This window comes from Sinohyriopsis cumingii, chromosome 10 (genome assembly GCF_028554795.1).
Source record: "Sinohyriopsis cumingii isolate HCF-2022 chromosome 10, ASM2855479v2, whole genome shotgun sequence".
In the NCBI taxonomy this organism is placed as follows: Eukaryota; Metazoa; Mollusca; class Bivalvia; order Unionida; family Unionidae; genus Sinohyriopsis; species Sinohyriopsis cumingii.
In genome coordinates this window covers 109,087,675-109,103,443 of record NC_142970.1, presented here as the reverse complement: position 1 = coordinate 109,103,443, position 15,769 = coordinate 109,087,675, and the positions used below count along the sequence as shown (strand labels likewise).

Sequence of the window (15,769 nt, the reverse complement as noted above, 5' to 3'; positions counted from 1 at the left end):
AATAGAAATTATGTTTTGAGGAAAATATATTGTTCTAGTGGGTTAAGAGGGATTCGAACCTGCCGTCTCCCTATCCGATGTCTGTCGCCTTATCCAATTTGGCCACGGGCCCTTCACATACAGACTATTTCTTAGGTTGGTTCGTGAATGTTACGGTTGGTACAACACTGCTTCTACTACCACTACTTAAACTGATACCACGACGACTACCAATGGAGTTATATTGCTAGTACGATGGACATAATAACGATTACGTCTACATATGCTACTAGTGTTTCTGCTGCTACTACCAACATTATGGCTGCTGTTAAAATTACGTATAAACCACTACCTATAATGGTAACGATTCTTCCTGCTGCTGCTGATTAAATCATTGTAAAGATACGAAAATGACCCGTTAAAATATTGGGCGAGAAAAATGATTGCTGTGTGAATTTTTGTGATGTACATGGAAGTTCGACTACGTAGTAGGTAATTGTTTTACTTATGGAATGCTAGATATAAATATACAATGTTTTGTACGAACAAAATTTAATCTGTAGGAATAAAAACATATCTTCGCATTGCATCGAATCAAAGCTGCAATCTACGGATTGAAACCGCGGATCTAATTTCTCATTATCTTGCTCACATGTGCACTTATTCATGTTTGGATTGAGATGATTTTACTATCGCCACTTCTGCAAGTGCACTGCTTTTGCGGATGATGATAATTCGCATGGTGATGGCAATGGTACAGTCATGAAGGGTCAGAATTTGCATGACTAAATCAGATTCGTTACCATGAGATGGATGGATTAAAAGTTACTTAGACGAAAGAAATGGCAATGACAACGATCCTATGGAAGATTCGATTTTATGATCAAAAGCAAAGAAAGAGTTGACTATGTCTCTTTTCAAAATTTAAAAGTCTAATTTGTTCTCATTATTGGCACGTTTTATGTCAATAGAGATATTTATCTGTATGTTGATGCTGAGAATCAAAGAATTTTAATACGCAGTGGAAAAGATTTAACAACCGAGCCCGGCAGGACTCGAACCTGCAGTCTCCTGATCCGAAGTCAGGCGCCTTATCCAATTTGGCCACGGGCCCTTCACGAAAACACTTATTGGTTTATAGGTTAGTGTGGGTTCATTTCCTTGTTGTAGTTGTTGTACAAACCATTCTCCAAAATACATGGTTTGATGGAATAACCCTTGTTAAAGCTACCAATACGGCTACAGTTGATAACGAAATGATGAAAATCGTAGTTGCGGGTCTGAAACAGATTTGACAACTACAAATGGCTAGATCAGATGTTATGTGACAAGTTTATCTATTTAAATTTATAACTAACTTGGATAATTTATGTTTCCCAAACTGATGCTTTCTTTTTACGCATTACGGAATTGCAGACTGCCTGCAAGATTTACTAACCCTTGAAATTGATGAACTTGTCGTGAAAAACTAAGCATCTCGGAAATTATATATTAGACAAGGGAAGTGCTCCAATAAGGATGGGCATTTTTACATTTTGTAAAGATTCGTATTTGCATTTGTATTATTTTTACGAACAATTCTGCTTAGTGTAATTAAGATCTAGAGATATAGTGGATAGACCTTAGGATGTCATGGAAATAAAGTAATGAGAATACGTGTATGAAACTAACGTATTGCTCTGAACAAAGAGACTTGACCTCCGAGTTGCATGTCGTATGCAAAAGATCGACTATTGGATAGAACATCTATATCAGTGGGATACTGAGCGGCGATGATGCCGAGTGCAGTTATGATAAAAGCTTTTTGCTACATCTAATGTGAACTATGTTTATCTGTGCACAAGTGTAAAGTAGTCGTATTATTCCAAAAATATTATCTTAAGAGATTTCAATTCATTTATAGATTGTTAGATAATATCTTTATATCTTCGATTTTCATATGCTGGAATAAATAGATCTACATAACATGCTGGACTGGACTCAAAGCTGCAATCTACTGATCCATCTTCAGGCACCTTGTTCAAATCAAGCATATTATTCAAATTGGGCCCGGACCAAGGATGCTTCCAGCACGTCGTGTGTATCTGCTTATGTGATTTACAAGGATCAGTCCTGTTCAATGTTACTATGATCAAGAAATCAGTCGGGGTGTTTTGTTGTTTGTGTAGGGCTTATCCTTAAGTGACAATTCTAACCTGTTTATAGAAAGTGCTAGATAAATCTTTTAGTAAAGTTGCTTCCGTGAGGTTGTTCATCCATAGCATCTATATATAACTTGACTCGTTTGATAATAAAAACTATAGTGTCCCAAATGTTAAAATCATAACAGTTCATTTAATGCACAAACGTCAAGAAATTGCGTCGATATCAGTTGGGTTAATCTCAGATGTCAGAACCTGAAGTCTGTAGTCAGGGATCACATCCAGTTGACCAGAGACTCGTTACCTGTCCACAACGGATTTGAGTGTGTTTGCTACTACTACAATTACTGCTACTGGGACTGTAATTATGCTCATGAAGATGATGAGAAATATGAGAATAAAGAATTCATGAAAACGTCTTTAAATTCTGTGACTAAATTGAAAAGTCTTACAAAATTAATTGAAGGGTAACAGGTCCCATGTACAAGATCATTTAGAAGTGATATGTGTAACAAGATTTGATAAAGTCTCAGAGGAGACTTTCTGGGAGTATACGAGATACCTTTGATTGGTATATAATGGGAATAAAAGTAATAACGAGACCTGTAAATATAATAAAAATCAGCTTTTAATTATAGACTTTATTTGGTGTGGATAAAATTTTAATATTGAGCCCGGCAGGACTCGAACCTGCAATCTCCTGATCCGTAGTCAGGCGCCTTATCCAATTTGGCCACGGGCCCTTGTCATGAATGTTTGTTAGAGAGTATATTGGTGTGCTTTTGGTAATACTTCTACGACTATGACTATGGTAAGACTTGCTATTGCTTTACTGTCATGTTTGAGTATCGCTGCATGCGGGTTACAGCGGGATTGCAGCATATCCTTTCAGCGCTGATATCAAGCGTCAAATTTGAATCCAAATAACTCGTATGTAAACATAAATGTGGAAAGATAATATATTTCTGAAGCTCTGAAACGAACCAAAGAAATCTTGTCCCACTTATCACGGTGAATTTTCGAAACTGCAATCTCTGGTCAATTACTGAACAGGTTATATTTATCCGATGTGTTTAACAGTTGTCAGAATTAGGATCTAAGTTTGTTGTGTGCCTTTATGCTCCAATTGCCTTGGCACTAAATATCCTACTTTTGTTGTGGTGCCCTCAAGTACAAAACGAATCTAAATCAAAACCTTAATAATCTAACCGAATTGTTTTAAAAGTGACGGTAACGTTAACTCCTTGCTACTAATCCAATTCACGACATATCCAAATAGAAATTATGTTTTGAGGAAAATATATTGTTCTAGTGGGTCAAGAGGGATTCGAACCTGCCGTCTCCCTATCCGATGTCTGTCGCCTTATCCAATTTGGCCACGGGCCCTTCACATACAGACTATTTCTTAGGTTGGTTCGTGAATGTTACGGTTGGTACAACACTGCTTCTACTACCACTACTTAAACTGATACCACGACGACTACCAATGGAGTTATATTGCTAGTACGATGGACATAATAACGATTACGTCTACATATGCTACTAGTGTTTCTGCTGCTACTACCAACATTATGGCTGCTGTTAAAATTACGTATAAACCACTACCTATAATGGTAACGATTCTTCCTGCTGCTGCTGATTAAATCATTGTAAAGATACGAAAATGACCCGTTAAAATATTGGGCGAGAAAAATGATTGCTGTGTGAATTTTTGTGATGTACATGGAAGTTCGACTACGTAGTAGGTAATTGTTTTACTTATGGAATGCTAGATATAAATATACAATGTTTTGTACGAACAAAATTTAATCTGTAGGAATAAAAACATATCTTCGTATTGCATCGAATCAAAGCTGCAATCTACGGATTGAAACCGCGGATCTAATTTCTCATTATCTTGCTCACATGTGCACTTATTCATGTTTGGATTGAGATGATTTTACTATCGCCACTTCTGCAAGTGCACTGCTTTTGCGGATGATGATAATTCGCATGGTGATGGCAATGGTACAGTCATGAAGGGTCAGAATTTGCATGACTAAATCAGATTCGTTACCATGAGATGGATGGATTAAAGGTTACTTAGACGAAAGAAATGGCAATGACAACGATCCTATGGAAGATTCGATTTTATGATCAAAAGCAAAGAAAGAGTTGACTATGTCTCTTTTCAAAATTTAAAAGTCTAATTTGTTCTCATTATTGGCACGTTTTATGTCAATAGAGATATTTATCTGTATGTTGATGCTGAGAATCAAAGAATTTTAATACGCAGTGGAAAAGATTTAACAAACGAGCCCGGCAGGACTCGAACCTGCAGTCTCCTGATCCGAAGTCAGGCGCCTTATCCAATTTGGCCACGGGCCCTTCACGAAAACACTTATTGGTTTATAGGTTAGTGTGGGTTCATTTCCTTGTTGTAGTTGTTGTACAAACCATTCTCCAAAATACATGCTTTGATGGAATAACCCTTATTAAAGCTACCAATACGGCTACAGTTGATAACGAAATGATGAAAATCGTAGTTGCGGGTCTGAAACAGATTTGACAACTACAAATGGCTAGATCAGATGTTATGTGACAAGTTTATCTATTTAAATTTATAACTAACTTGGATAATTTATGTTTCCCAAACTGATGCTTTCTTTTTACGCATTACGGAATTGCAGACTGCCTGCAAGATTTACTAACCCTTGAAATTGATGAACTTGTCGTGAAAAACTAAGCATCTCGGAAATTATATATTAGACAAGGGAAGTGCTCCAATAAGGATGGGCATTTTTACATTTTGTAAAGATTCGTATTTGCATTTGTATTATTTTTACGAACAATTCTGCTTAGTGTAATTAAGATCTAGAGATATAGTGGATAGACCTTAGGATGTCATGGAAATAAAGTAATGAGAATACGTGTATGAAACTAACGTATTGCTCTGAACAAAGAGACTTGACCTCCGAGTTGCATGTCGTATGCAAAAGATCGACTATTGGATAGAACATCTATATCAGTGGGATACTGAGCGGCGATGATGCCGAGTGCAGTTATGATAAAAGCTTTTTGCTACATCTAATGTGAACTATGTTTATCTGTGCACAAGTGTAAAGTAGTCGTATTATTCCAAAAATATTATCTTAAGAGATTTCAATTCATTTGTAGATTGTTAGATAATATCTTTATATCTTCGATTTTCATATGCTGGAATAAATAGATCTACATAACATGCTGGACTGGACTCAAAGCTGCAATCTACTGATCCATCTTCAGGCACCTTGTTCAAATCAAGCATATTATTCAAATTGGGCCCGGACCAAGGATGCTTCCAGCACGTCGTGTGTATCTGCTTATGTGATTTACAAGGATCAGTCCTGTTCAATGTTACTATGATCAAGAAATCAGTCGGGGTGTTTTGTTGTTTGTGTAGGGCTTATCCTTAAGTGACAATTCTAACCTGTTTATAGAAAGTGCTAGATAAATCTTTTAGTAAAGTTGCTTCCGTGAGGTTGTTCATCCATAGCATCTATATATAACTTGACTCGTTTGATAATAAAAACTATAGTGTCCCAAATGTTAAAATCATAACAGTTCATTTAATGCACAAACGTCAAGAAATTGCGTCGATATCAGTTGGGTTAATCTCAGATGTCAGAACCTGAAGTCTGTAGTCAGGGATCACATCCAGTTGACCAGAGACTCGTTACCTGTCCACAACGGATTTGAGTGTGTTTGCTACTACTACAATTACTGCTACTGGGACTGTAATTATGCTCATGAAGATGATGAGAAATATGAGAATAAAGAATTCATGAAAACGTCTTTAAATTCTGTGACTAAATTGAAAAGTCTTACAAAATTAATTGAAGGGTAACAGGTCCCATGTACAAGATCATTTAGAAGTGATATGTGTAACAAGATTTGATAAAGTCTCAGAGGAGACTTTCTGGGAGTATACGAGATACCTTTGATTGGTATATAATGGGAATAAAAGTAATAACGAGACCTGTAAATATAATAAAAATCAGCTTTTAATTATAGACTTTATTTGGTGTGGATAAAATTTTAATATTGAGCCCGGCAGGACTCGAACCTGCAATCTCCTGATCCGTAGTCAGGCGCCTTATCCAATTTGGCCACGGGCCCTTGTCATGAATGTTTGTTAGAGAGTATATTGGTGTGCTTTTGGTAATACTTCTACGACTATGACTATGGTAAGACTTGCTATTGCTTTACTGTCATGTTTGAGTATCGCTGCATGCGGGTTACAGCGGGATTGCAGCATATCCTTTCAGCGCTGATATCAAGCGTCAAATTTGAATCCAAATAACTCGTATGTAAACATAAATGTGGAAAGATAATATATTTCTGAAGCTCTGAAACGAACCAAAGAAATCTTGTCCCACTTATCACGGTGAATTTTCGAAACTGCAATCTCTGGTCAATTACTGAACAGGTTATATTTATCCGATGTGTTTAACAGTTGTCAGAATTAGGATCTAAGTTTGTTGTGTGCCTTTATGCTCCAATTGCCTTGGCACTAAATATCCTACTTTTGTTGTGGTGCCCTCAAGTACAAAACGAATCTAAATCAAAACCTTAATAATCTAACCGAATTGTTTTAAAAGTGACGGTAACGTTAACTCCTTGCTACTAATCCAATTCACGACATATCCAAATAGAAATTATGTTTTGAGGAAAATATATTGTTCTAGTGGGTCAAGAGGGATTCGAACCTGCCGTCTCCCTATCCGATGTCTGTCGCCTTATCCAATTTGGCCACGGGCCCTTCACATACAGACTATTTCTTAGGTTGGTTCGTGAATGTTACGGTTGGTACAACACTGCTTCTACTACCACTACTTAAACTGATACCACGACGACTACCAATGGAGTTATATTGCTAGTACGATGGACATAATAACGATTACGTCTACATATGCTACTAGTGTTTCTGCTGCTACTACCAACATTATGGCTGCTGTTAAAATTACGTATAAACCACTACCTATAATGGTAACGATTCTTCCTGCTGCTGCTGATTAAATCATTGTAAAGATACGAAAATGACCCGTTAAAATATTGGGCGAGAAAAATGATTGCTGTGTGAATTTTTGTGATGTACATGGAAGTTCGACTACGTAGTAGGTAATTGTTTTACTTATGGAATGCTAGATATAAATATACAATGTTTTGTACGAACAAAATTTAATCTGTAGGAATAAAAACATATCTTCGTATTGCATCGAATCAAAGCTGCAATCTACGGATTGAAACCGCGGATCTAATTTCTCATTATCTTGCTCACATGTGCACTTATTCATGTTTGGATTGAGATGATTTTACTATCGCCACTTCTGCAAGTGCACTGCTTTTGCGGATGATGATAATTCGCATGGTGATGGCAATGGTACAGTCATGAAGGGTCAGAATTTGCATGACTAAATCAGATTCGTTACCATGAGATGGATGGATTAAAGGTTACTTAGACGAAAGAAATGGCAATGACAACGATCCTATGGAAGATTCGATTTTATGATCAAAAGCAAAGAAAGAGTTGACTATGTCTCTTTTCAAAATTTAAAAGTCTAATTTGTTCTCATTATTGGCACGTTTTATGTCAATAGAGATATTTATCTGTATGTTGATGCTGAGAATCAAAGAATTTTAATACGCAGTGGAAAAGATTTAACAAACGAGCCCGGCAGGACTCGAACCTGCAGTCTCCTGATCCGAAGTCAGGCGCCTTATCCAATTTGGCCACGGGCCCTTCACGAAAACACTTATTGGTTTATAGGTTAGTGTGGGTTCATTTCCTTGTTGTAGTTGTTGTACAAACCATTCTCCAAAATACATGGTTTGATGGAATAACCCTTGTTAAAGCTACCAATACGGCTACAGTTGATAACGAAATGATGAAAATCGTAGTTGCGGGTCTGAAACAGATTTGACAACTACAAATGGCTAGATCAGATGTTATGTGACAAGTTTATCTATTTAAATTTATAACTAACTTGGATAATTTATGTTTCCCAAACTGATGCTTTCTTTTTACGCATTACGGAATTGCAGACTGCCTGCAAGATTTACTAACCCTTGAAATTGATGAACTTGTCGTGAAAAACTAAGCATCTCGGAAATTATATATTAGACAAGGGAAGTGCTCCAATAAGGATGGGCATTTTTACATTTTGTAAAGATTCGTATTTGCATTTGTATTATTTTTACGAACAATTCTGCTTAGTGTAATTAAGATCTAGAGATATAGTGGATAGACCTTAGGATGTCATGGAAATAAAGTAATGAGAATACGTGTATGAAACTAACGTATTGCTCTGAACAAAGAGACTTGACCTCCGAGTTGCATGTCGTATGCAAAAGATCGACTATTGGATAGAACATCTATATCAGTGGGATACTGAGCGGCGATGATGCCGAGTGCAGTTATGATAAAAGCTTTTTGCTACATCTAATGTGAACTATGTTTATCTGTGCACAAGTGTAAAGTAGTCGTATTATTCCAAAAATATTATCTTAAGAGATTTCAATTCATTTGTAGATTGTTAGATAATATCTTTATATCTTCGATTTTCATATGCTGGAATAAATAGATCTACATAACATGCTGGACTGGACTCAAAGCTGCAATCTACTGATCCATCTTCAGGCACCTTGTTCAAATCAAGCATATTATTCAAATTGGGCCCGGACCAAGGATGCTTCCAGCACGTCGTGTGTATCTGCTTATGTGATTTACAACGATCAGTCCTGTTCAATGTTACTATGATCAAGAAATCAGTCGGGGTGTTTTGTTGTTTGTGTAGGGCTTATCCTTAAGTGACAATTCTAACCTGTTTATAGAAAGTGCTAGATAAATCTTTTAGTAAAGTTGCTTCCGTGAGGTTGTTCATCCATAGCATCTATATATAACTTGACTCGTTTGATAATAAAAACTATAGTGTCCCAAATGTTAAAATCATAACAGTTCATTTAATGCACAAACGTCAAGAAATTGCGTCGATATCAGTTGGGTTAATCTCAGATGTCAGAACCTGAAGTCTGTAGTCAGGGATCACATCCAGTTGACCAGAGACTCGTTACCTGTCCACAACGGATTTGAGTGTGTTTGCTACTACTACAATTACTGCTACTGGGACTGTAATTATGCTCATCAAGATGATGAGAAATATGAGAATAAAGAATTCATGAAAACGTCTTTAAATTCTGTGACTAAATTGAAAAGTCTTACAAAATTAATTGAAGGGTAACAGGTCCCATGTACAAGATCATTTAGAAGTGATATGTGTAACAAGATTTGATAAAGTATCAGAGGAGACTTTTTGGGAGTATACGAGATACCTTTGATTGGTATATAATGGGAATAAAAGTAATAACGAGACCTGTAAATATAATAAAAATCAGCTTTTAATTATAGACTTTATTTGGTGTGGATAAAATTTTAATATTGAGCCCGGCAGGACTCGAACCCGCAATCTCCTGATCCGAAGTCAGGCGCCTTATCCAATTTGGCCACGGGCCCTTGTCATGAATGTTTGTTAGAGAGTATATTGGTGTGCTTTTGGTAATACTTCTACGACTATGACTATGGTAAGACTTGCTATTGCTTTACTGTCATGTTTGAGTATCGCTGCATGCGGTTACAGCGGGATTGCAGCATATCCTTTCAGCGCTGATATCAAGCGTCAAATTTGAATCCAAATAACTCGTATGTAAACATAAATGTGGAAAGATAATATATTTCTGAAGCTCTGAAACGAACCAAAGAAATCTTGTCCCACTTATCACGGTGAATTTTCGAAACTGCAATCTCTGGTCAATTACTGAACAGGTTATATTTATCCGATGTGTTTAACAGTTGTCAGAATTAGGATCTAAGTTTGTTGTGTGCCTTTATGCTCCAATTGCCTTGGCACTAAATATCCTACTTTTGTTGTGGTGCCCTCAAGTACAAAACGAATCTAAATCAAAACCTTAATAATCTAACCGAATTGTTTTAAAAGTGACGGTAACGTTAACTCCTTGCTACTAATCCAATTCACGACATATCCAAATAGAAATTATGCTTTGAGGAAAATATATTGTTCTAGTGGGTCAAGAGGGATTCGAACCTGCCGTCTCCCTATCCGATGTCTGTCGCCTTATCCAATTTGGCAACGGGCCCTTCACATACAGACTATTTCTTAGGTTGGTTCGTGAATGTTACGGTTGGTACAACACTGCTTCTACTACCACTACTTAAACTGATACCACGACGACTACCAATGGAGTTATATTGCTAGTACGATGGACATAATAACGATTACGTCTACATATGCTACTAGTGTTTCTGCTGCTACTACCAACATTATGGCTGCTGTTAAAATTACGTATAAACCACTACCTATAATGGTAACGATTCTTCCTGCTGCTGCTGATTAAATCATTGTAAAGATACGAAAATGACCCGTTAAAATATTGGGCGAGAAAAATGATTGCTGTGTGAATTTTTGTGATGTACATGGAAGTTCGACTACGTAGTAGGTAATTGTTTTGCTTATGGAATGCTAGATATAAATATACAATGTTTTGTACGAACAAAATTTAATCTGTAGGAATAAAAACATATCTTCGTATTGCATCGAATCAAAGCTGCAATCTACGGATTGAAACCGCGGATCTAATTTCTCATTATCTTGCTCACATGTGCACTTATTCATGTTTGGATTGAGATGATTTTACTATCGCCACTTCTGCAAGTGCACTGCTTTTGCGGATGATGATAATTCGCATGGTGATGGCAATGGTACAGTCATGAAGGGTCAGAATTTGCATGACTAAATCAGATTCGTTACCATGAGATGGATGGATTAAAGGTTACTTAGACGAAAGAAATGGCAATGACAACGATCCTATGGAAGATTCGATTTTATGATCAAAAGCAAAGAAAGAGTTGACTATGTCTCTTTTCAAAATTTAAAAGTCTAATTTGTTCTCATTATTGGCACGTTTTATGTCAATAGAGATATTTATCTGTATGTTGATGCTGAGAATCAAAGAATTTTAATACGCAGTGGAAAAGATTTAACAAACGAGCCCGGCAGGACTCGAACCTGCAGTCTCCTGATCCGAAGTCAGGCGCCTTATCCAATTTGGCCACGGGCCCTTCACGAAAACACTTATTGGTTTATAGGTTAGTGTGGGTTCATTTCCTTGTTGTAGTTGTTGTACAAACCATTCTCCAAAATACATGCTTTGATGGAATAACCCTTATTAAAGCTACCAATACGGCTACAGTTGATAACGAAATGATGAAAATCGTAGTTGCGGGTCTGAAACAGATTTGACAACTACAAATGGCTAGATCAGATGTTATGTGACAAGTTTATCTATTTAAATTTATAACTAACTTGGATAATTTATGTTTCCCAAACTGATGCTTTCTTTTTACGCATTAGGGAATTGCAGACTGCCTGCAAGATTTACTAACCCTTGAAATTGATGAACTTGTCGTGAAAAACTAAGCATCTCGGAAATTATATATTAGACAAGGGAAGTGCTCCAATAAGGATGGGCATTTTTACATTTTGTAAAGATTCGTATTTGCATTTGTATTATTTTTACGAACAATTCTGCTTAGTGTAATTAAGATCTAGAGATATAGTGGATAGACCTTAGGATGTCATGGAAATAAAGTAATGAGAACACGTGTACGAAACTAACGTATTGCCCTGAACAAAGAGACTTGACCTCCGAGTTGCATGTCGTATGCAAAAGATCGACTATTGGATAGAACATCTATATCAGTGGGATACTGAGCGGCGATGATGCCGAGTGCAGTTATGATAAAAGCTTTTTGCTACATCTAATGTGAACTATGTTTATCTGTGCACAAGTGTAAAGTAGTCGTATTATTCCAAAAATATTATCTTAAGAGATTTCAATTCATTTGTAGATTGTTAGATAATATCTTTATATCTTCGATTTTCATATGCTGGAATAAATAGATCTACATAACATGCTGGACTGGACTCAAAGCTGCAATCTACTGATCCATCTTCAGGCACCTTGTTCAAATCAAGCATATTATTCAAATTGGGCCCGGACCAAGGATGCTTCCAGCACGTCGTGTGTATCTGCTTATGTGATTTACAACGATCAGTCCTGTTCAATGTTACTATGATCAAGAAATCAGTCGGGGTGTTTTGTTGTTTGTGTAGGGCTTATCCTTAAGTGACAATTCTAACCTGTTTATAGAAAGTGCTAGATAAATCTTTTAGTAAAGTTGCTTCCGTGAGGTTGTTCATCCATAGCATCTATATATAACTTGACTCGTTTGATAATAAAAACTATAGTGTCCCAAATGTTAAAATCATAACAGTTCATTTAATGCACAAACGTCAAGAAATTGCGTCGATATCAGTTGGGTTAATCTCAGATGTCAGAACCTGAAGTCTGTAGTCAGGGATCACATCCAGTTGACCAGAGACTCGTTACCTGTCCACAACGGATTTGAGTGTGTTTGCTACTACTACAATTACTGCTACTGGGACTGTAATTATGCTCATCAAGATGATGAGAAATATGAGAATAAAGAATTCATGAAAACGTCTTTAAATTCTGTGACTAAATTGAAAAGTCTTACAAAATTAATTGAAGGGAAACAGGTCCCATGTACAAGATCAGTTAGAAGTGATATGTGTAACAAGATTTGATATAGTCTCAGAGGAGACTTTCTGGGAGTATACGAGATACCTTTGATTGGTATATAATGGGAATAAAAGTAATAACGAGACCTGTAAATATAATAAAAATCAGCTTTTAATTATAGACTTTATTTGGTGTGGATAAAATTTTAATGTTGAGCCCGGCAGGACTCGAACCTGCAATCTCCTGATCCGTAGTCAGGCGCCTTATCCAATTTGGCCACGGGCCCTTGTCATGAATGTTTGTTAGAGAGTATATTGGTGTGCTTTTGGTAATACTTCTACGACTATGACTATGGTAAGACTTGCTATTGCTTTACTGTCATGTTTGAGTATCGCTGCATGCGGGTTACAGCGGGATTGCAGCATATCCTTTCAGCGCTGATATCAAGCGTCAAATTTGAATCCAAATAACTCGTATGTAAACATAAATGTGGAAAGATAATATATTTCTGAAGCTCTGAAACGAACCAAAGAAATCTTGTCCCACTTATCACGGTGAATTTTCGAAACTGCAATCTCTGGTCAATTACTGAACAGGTTATATTTATCCGATGTGTTTAACAGTTGTCAGAATTAGGATCTAAGTTTGTTGTGTGCCTTTATGCTCCAATTGCCTTGGCACTAAATATCCTACTTTTGTTGTGGTGCCCTCAAGTACAAAACGAATCTAAATCAAAACCTTAATAATCTAACCGAATTGTTTTAAAAGTGACGGTAACGTTAACTCCTTGCTACTAATCCAATTCACGACATATCCAAATAGAAATTATGTTTTGAGGAAAATATATTGTTCTAGTGGGTCAAGAGGGATTCGAACCTGCCGTCTCCCTATCCGATGTCTGTCGCCTTATCCAATTTGGCCACGGGCCCTTCACATACAGACTATTTCTTAGGTTGGTTCGTGAATGTTACGGTTGGTACAACACTGCTTCTACTACCACTACTTAAACTGATACCACGACGACTACCAATGGAGTTATATTGCTAGTACGATGGACATAATAACGATTACGTCTACATATGCTACTAGTGTTTCTGCTGCTACTACCAACATTATGGCTGCTGTTAAAATTACGTATAAACCACTACCTATAATGGTAACGATTCTTCCTGCTGCTGCTGATTAAATCATTGTAAAGATACGAAAATGACCCGTTAAAATATTGGGCGAGAAAAATGATTGCTGTGTGAATTTTTGTGATGTACATGGAAGTTCGACTACGTAGTAGGTAATTGTTTTACTTATGGAATGCTAGATATAAATATACAATGTTTTGTACGAACAAAATTTAATCTGTAGGAATAAAAACATATCTTCGTATTGCATCGAATCAAAGCTGCAATCTACGGATTGAAACCGCGGATCTAATTTCTCATTATCTTGCTCACATGTGCACTTATTCATGTTTGGATTGAGATGATTTTACTATCGCCACTTCTGCAAGTGCACTGCTTTTGCGGATGATGATAATTCGCATGGTGATGGCAATGGTACAGTCATGAAGGGTCAGAATTTGCATGACTAAATCAGATTCGTTACCATGACATGGATGGATTAAAGGTTACTTAGACGAAAGAAATGGCAATGACAACGATCCTATGGAAGATTCGATTTTATGATCAAAAGCAAAGAAAGAGTTGACTATGTCTCTTTTCAAAATTTAAAAGTCTAATTTGTTCTCATTATTGGCACGTTTTATGTCAATAGAGATATTTATCTGTATGTTGATGCTGAGAATCAAAGAATTTTAATACGCAGTGGAAAAGATTTAACAAACGAGCCCGGCAGGACTCGAACCTGCAGTCTCCTGATCCGAAGTCAGGCGCCTTATCCAATTTGGCCACGGGCCCTTCACGAAAACACTTATTGGTTTATAGGTTAGTGTGGGTTCATTTCCTTGTTGTAGTTGTTGTACAAACCATTCTCCAAAATACATGGTTTGATGGAATAACCCTTATTAAAGCTACCAATACGGCTACAGTTGATAACGAAATGATGAAAATCGTAGTTGCGGGTCTGAAACAGATTTGACAACTACAAATGGCTAGATCAGATGTTATGTGACAAGTTTATCTATTTAAATTTATAACTAACTTGGATAATTTATGTTTCCCAAACTGATGCTTTCTTTTTACGCATTACGGAATTGCAGACTGCCTGCAAAATTTACTAACCCTTGAAATTGATGAACTTGTCGTGAAAAACTAAGCATCTCGGAAATTATATATTAGACAAGGGAAGTGCTCCAATAAGGATGGGCATTTTTACATTTTGTAAAGATTCGTATTTGCATTTGTATTATTTTTACGAACAATTCTGCTTAGTGTAATTAAGATCTAGAGATATAGTGGATAGACCTTAGGATGTCATGGAAATAAAGTAATGAGAATACGTGTATGAAACTAACGTATTGCTCTGAACAAAGAGACTTGACCTCCGAGTTGCATGTCGTATGCAAAAGATCGACTATTGGATAGAACATCTATATCAGTGGGATACTGAGCGGCGATGATGCCGAGTGCAGTTATGATAAAAGCTTTTTGCTACATCTAATGTGAACTATGTTTATCTGTGCACAAGTGTAAAGTAGTCGTATTATTCCAAAAATATTATCTTAAGAGATTTCAATTCATTTGTAGATTGTTAGATAATATCTTTATATCTTCGATTTTCATATGCTGGAATAAATAGATCTACATAACATGCTGGACTGGACTCAAAGCTGCAATCTACTGATCCATCTTCAGGCACCTTGTTCAAATCAAGCATATTATTCAAATTGGGCCCGGACCAAGGATGCTTCCAGCACGTCGTGTGTATCTGCTTATGTGATTTACAACGATCAGTCCTGTTCAATGTTACTATGATCAAGAAATCAGTCGGGGTGTTTTGTTGTTTGTGTAGGGCTTATCCTTAAGTGACAATTCTAACCTGTTTATAGAAAGTGCTAG

At 36.6% G+C, this 15,769-nt stretch overlaps 9 non-coding genes across 9 annotated transcripts; all 9 read right to left on the bottom strand.

The window, feature by feature from the left end:
* Nucleotides 1-1,019: 1,019 nt before the first annotated feature.
* Trnar-ucg (transfer RNA arginine (anticodon UCG)) lies at nucleotides 1,020-1,093 on the bottom strand. Its single transcript has one exon. It is a non-coding gene; the product is annotated as a tRNA-Arg (tRNA).
* A 1,696-nt stretch (nucleotides 1,094-2,789) lies between these two features.
* Trnar-acg (transfer RNA arginine (anticodon ACG)) lies at nucleotides 2,790-2,863 on the bottom strand. Its single transcript has one exon. It is a non-coding gene; the product is annotated as a tRNA-Arg (tRNA).
* Nucleotides 2,864-4,413: 1,550 nt separating this feature from the next.
* On the bottom strand, nucleotides 4,414-4,487 carry Trnar-ucg (transfer RNA arginine (anticodon UCG)). Its single transcript has one exon. It is a non-coding gene; the product is annotated as a tRNA-Arg (tRNA).
* A 1,696-nt stretch (nucleotides 4,488-6,183) lies between these two features.
* On the bottom strand, nucleotides 6,184-6,257 carry Trnar-acg (transfer RNA arginine (anticodon ACG)). Its single transcript has one exon. It is a non-coding gene; the product is annotated as a tRNA-Arg (tRNA).
* A 1,550-nt stretch (nucleotides 6,258-7,807) lies between these two features.
* Nucleotides 7,808-7,881, bottom strand: Trnar-ucg (transfer RNA arginine (anticodon UCG)). The gene has a single exon. It is a non-coding gene; the product is annotated as a tRNA-Arg (tRNA).
* A 1,696-nt stretch (nucleotides 7,882-9,577) lies between these two features.
* Nucleotides 9,578-9,651, bottom strand: Trnar-ucg (transfer RNA arginine (anticodon UCG)). Its single transcript has one exon. It is a non-coding gene; the product is annotated as a tRNA-Arg (tRNA).
* Nucleotides 9,652-11,200: 1,549 nt separating this feature from the next.
* Trnar-ucg (transfer RNA arginine (anticodon UCG)) lies at nucleotides 11,201-11,274 on the bottom strand. Its single transcript has one exon. It is a non-coding gene; the product is annotated as a tRNA-Arg (tRNA).
* Nucleotides 11,275-12,970: 1,696 nt separating this feature from the next.
* On the bottom strand, nucleotides 12,971-13,044 carry Trnar-acg (transfer RNA arginine (anticodon ACG)). The gene has a single exon. It is a non-coding gene; the product is annotated as a tRNA-Arg (tRNA).
* A 1,550-nt stretch (nucleotides 13,045-14,594) lies between these two features.
* Trnar-ucg (transfer RNA arginine (anticodon UCG)) lies at nucleotides 14,595-14,668 on the bottom strand. Its single transcript has one exon. It is a non-coding gene; the product is annotated as a tRNA-Arg (tRNA).
* Between the last annotated feature and the right edge of the window lie 1,101 nt (nucleotides 14,669-15,769).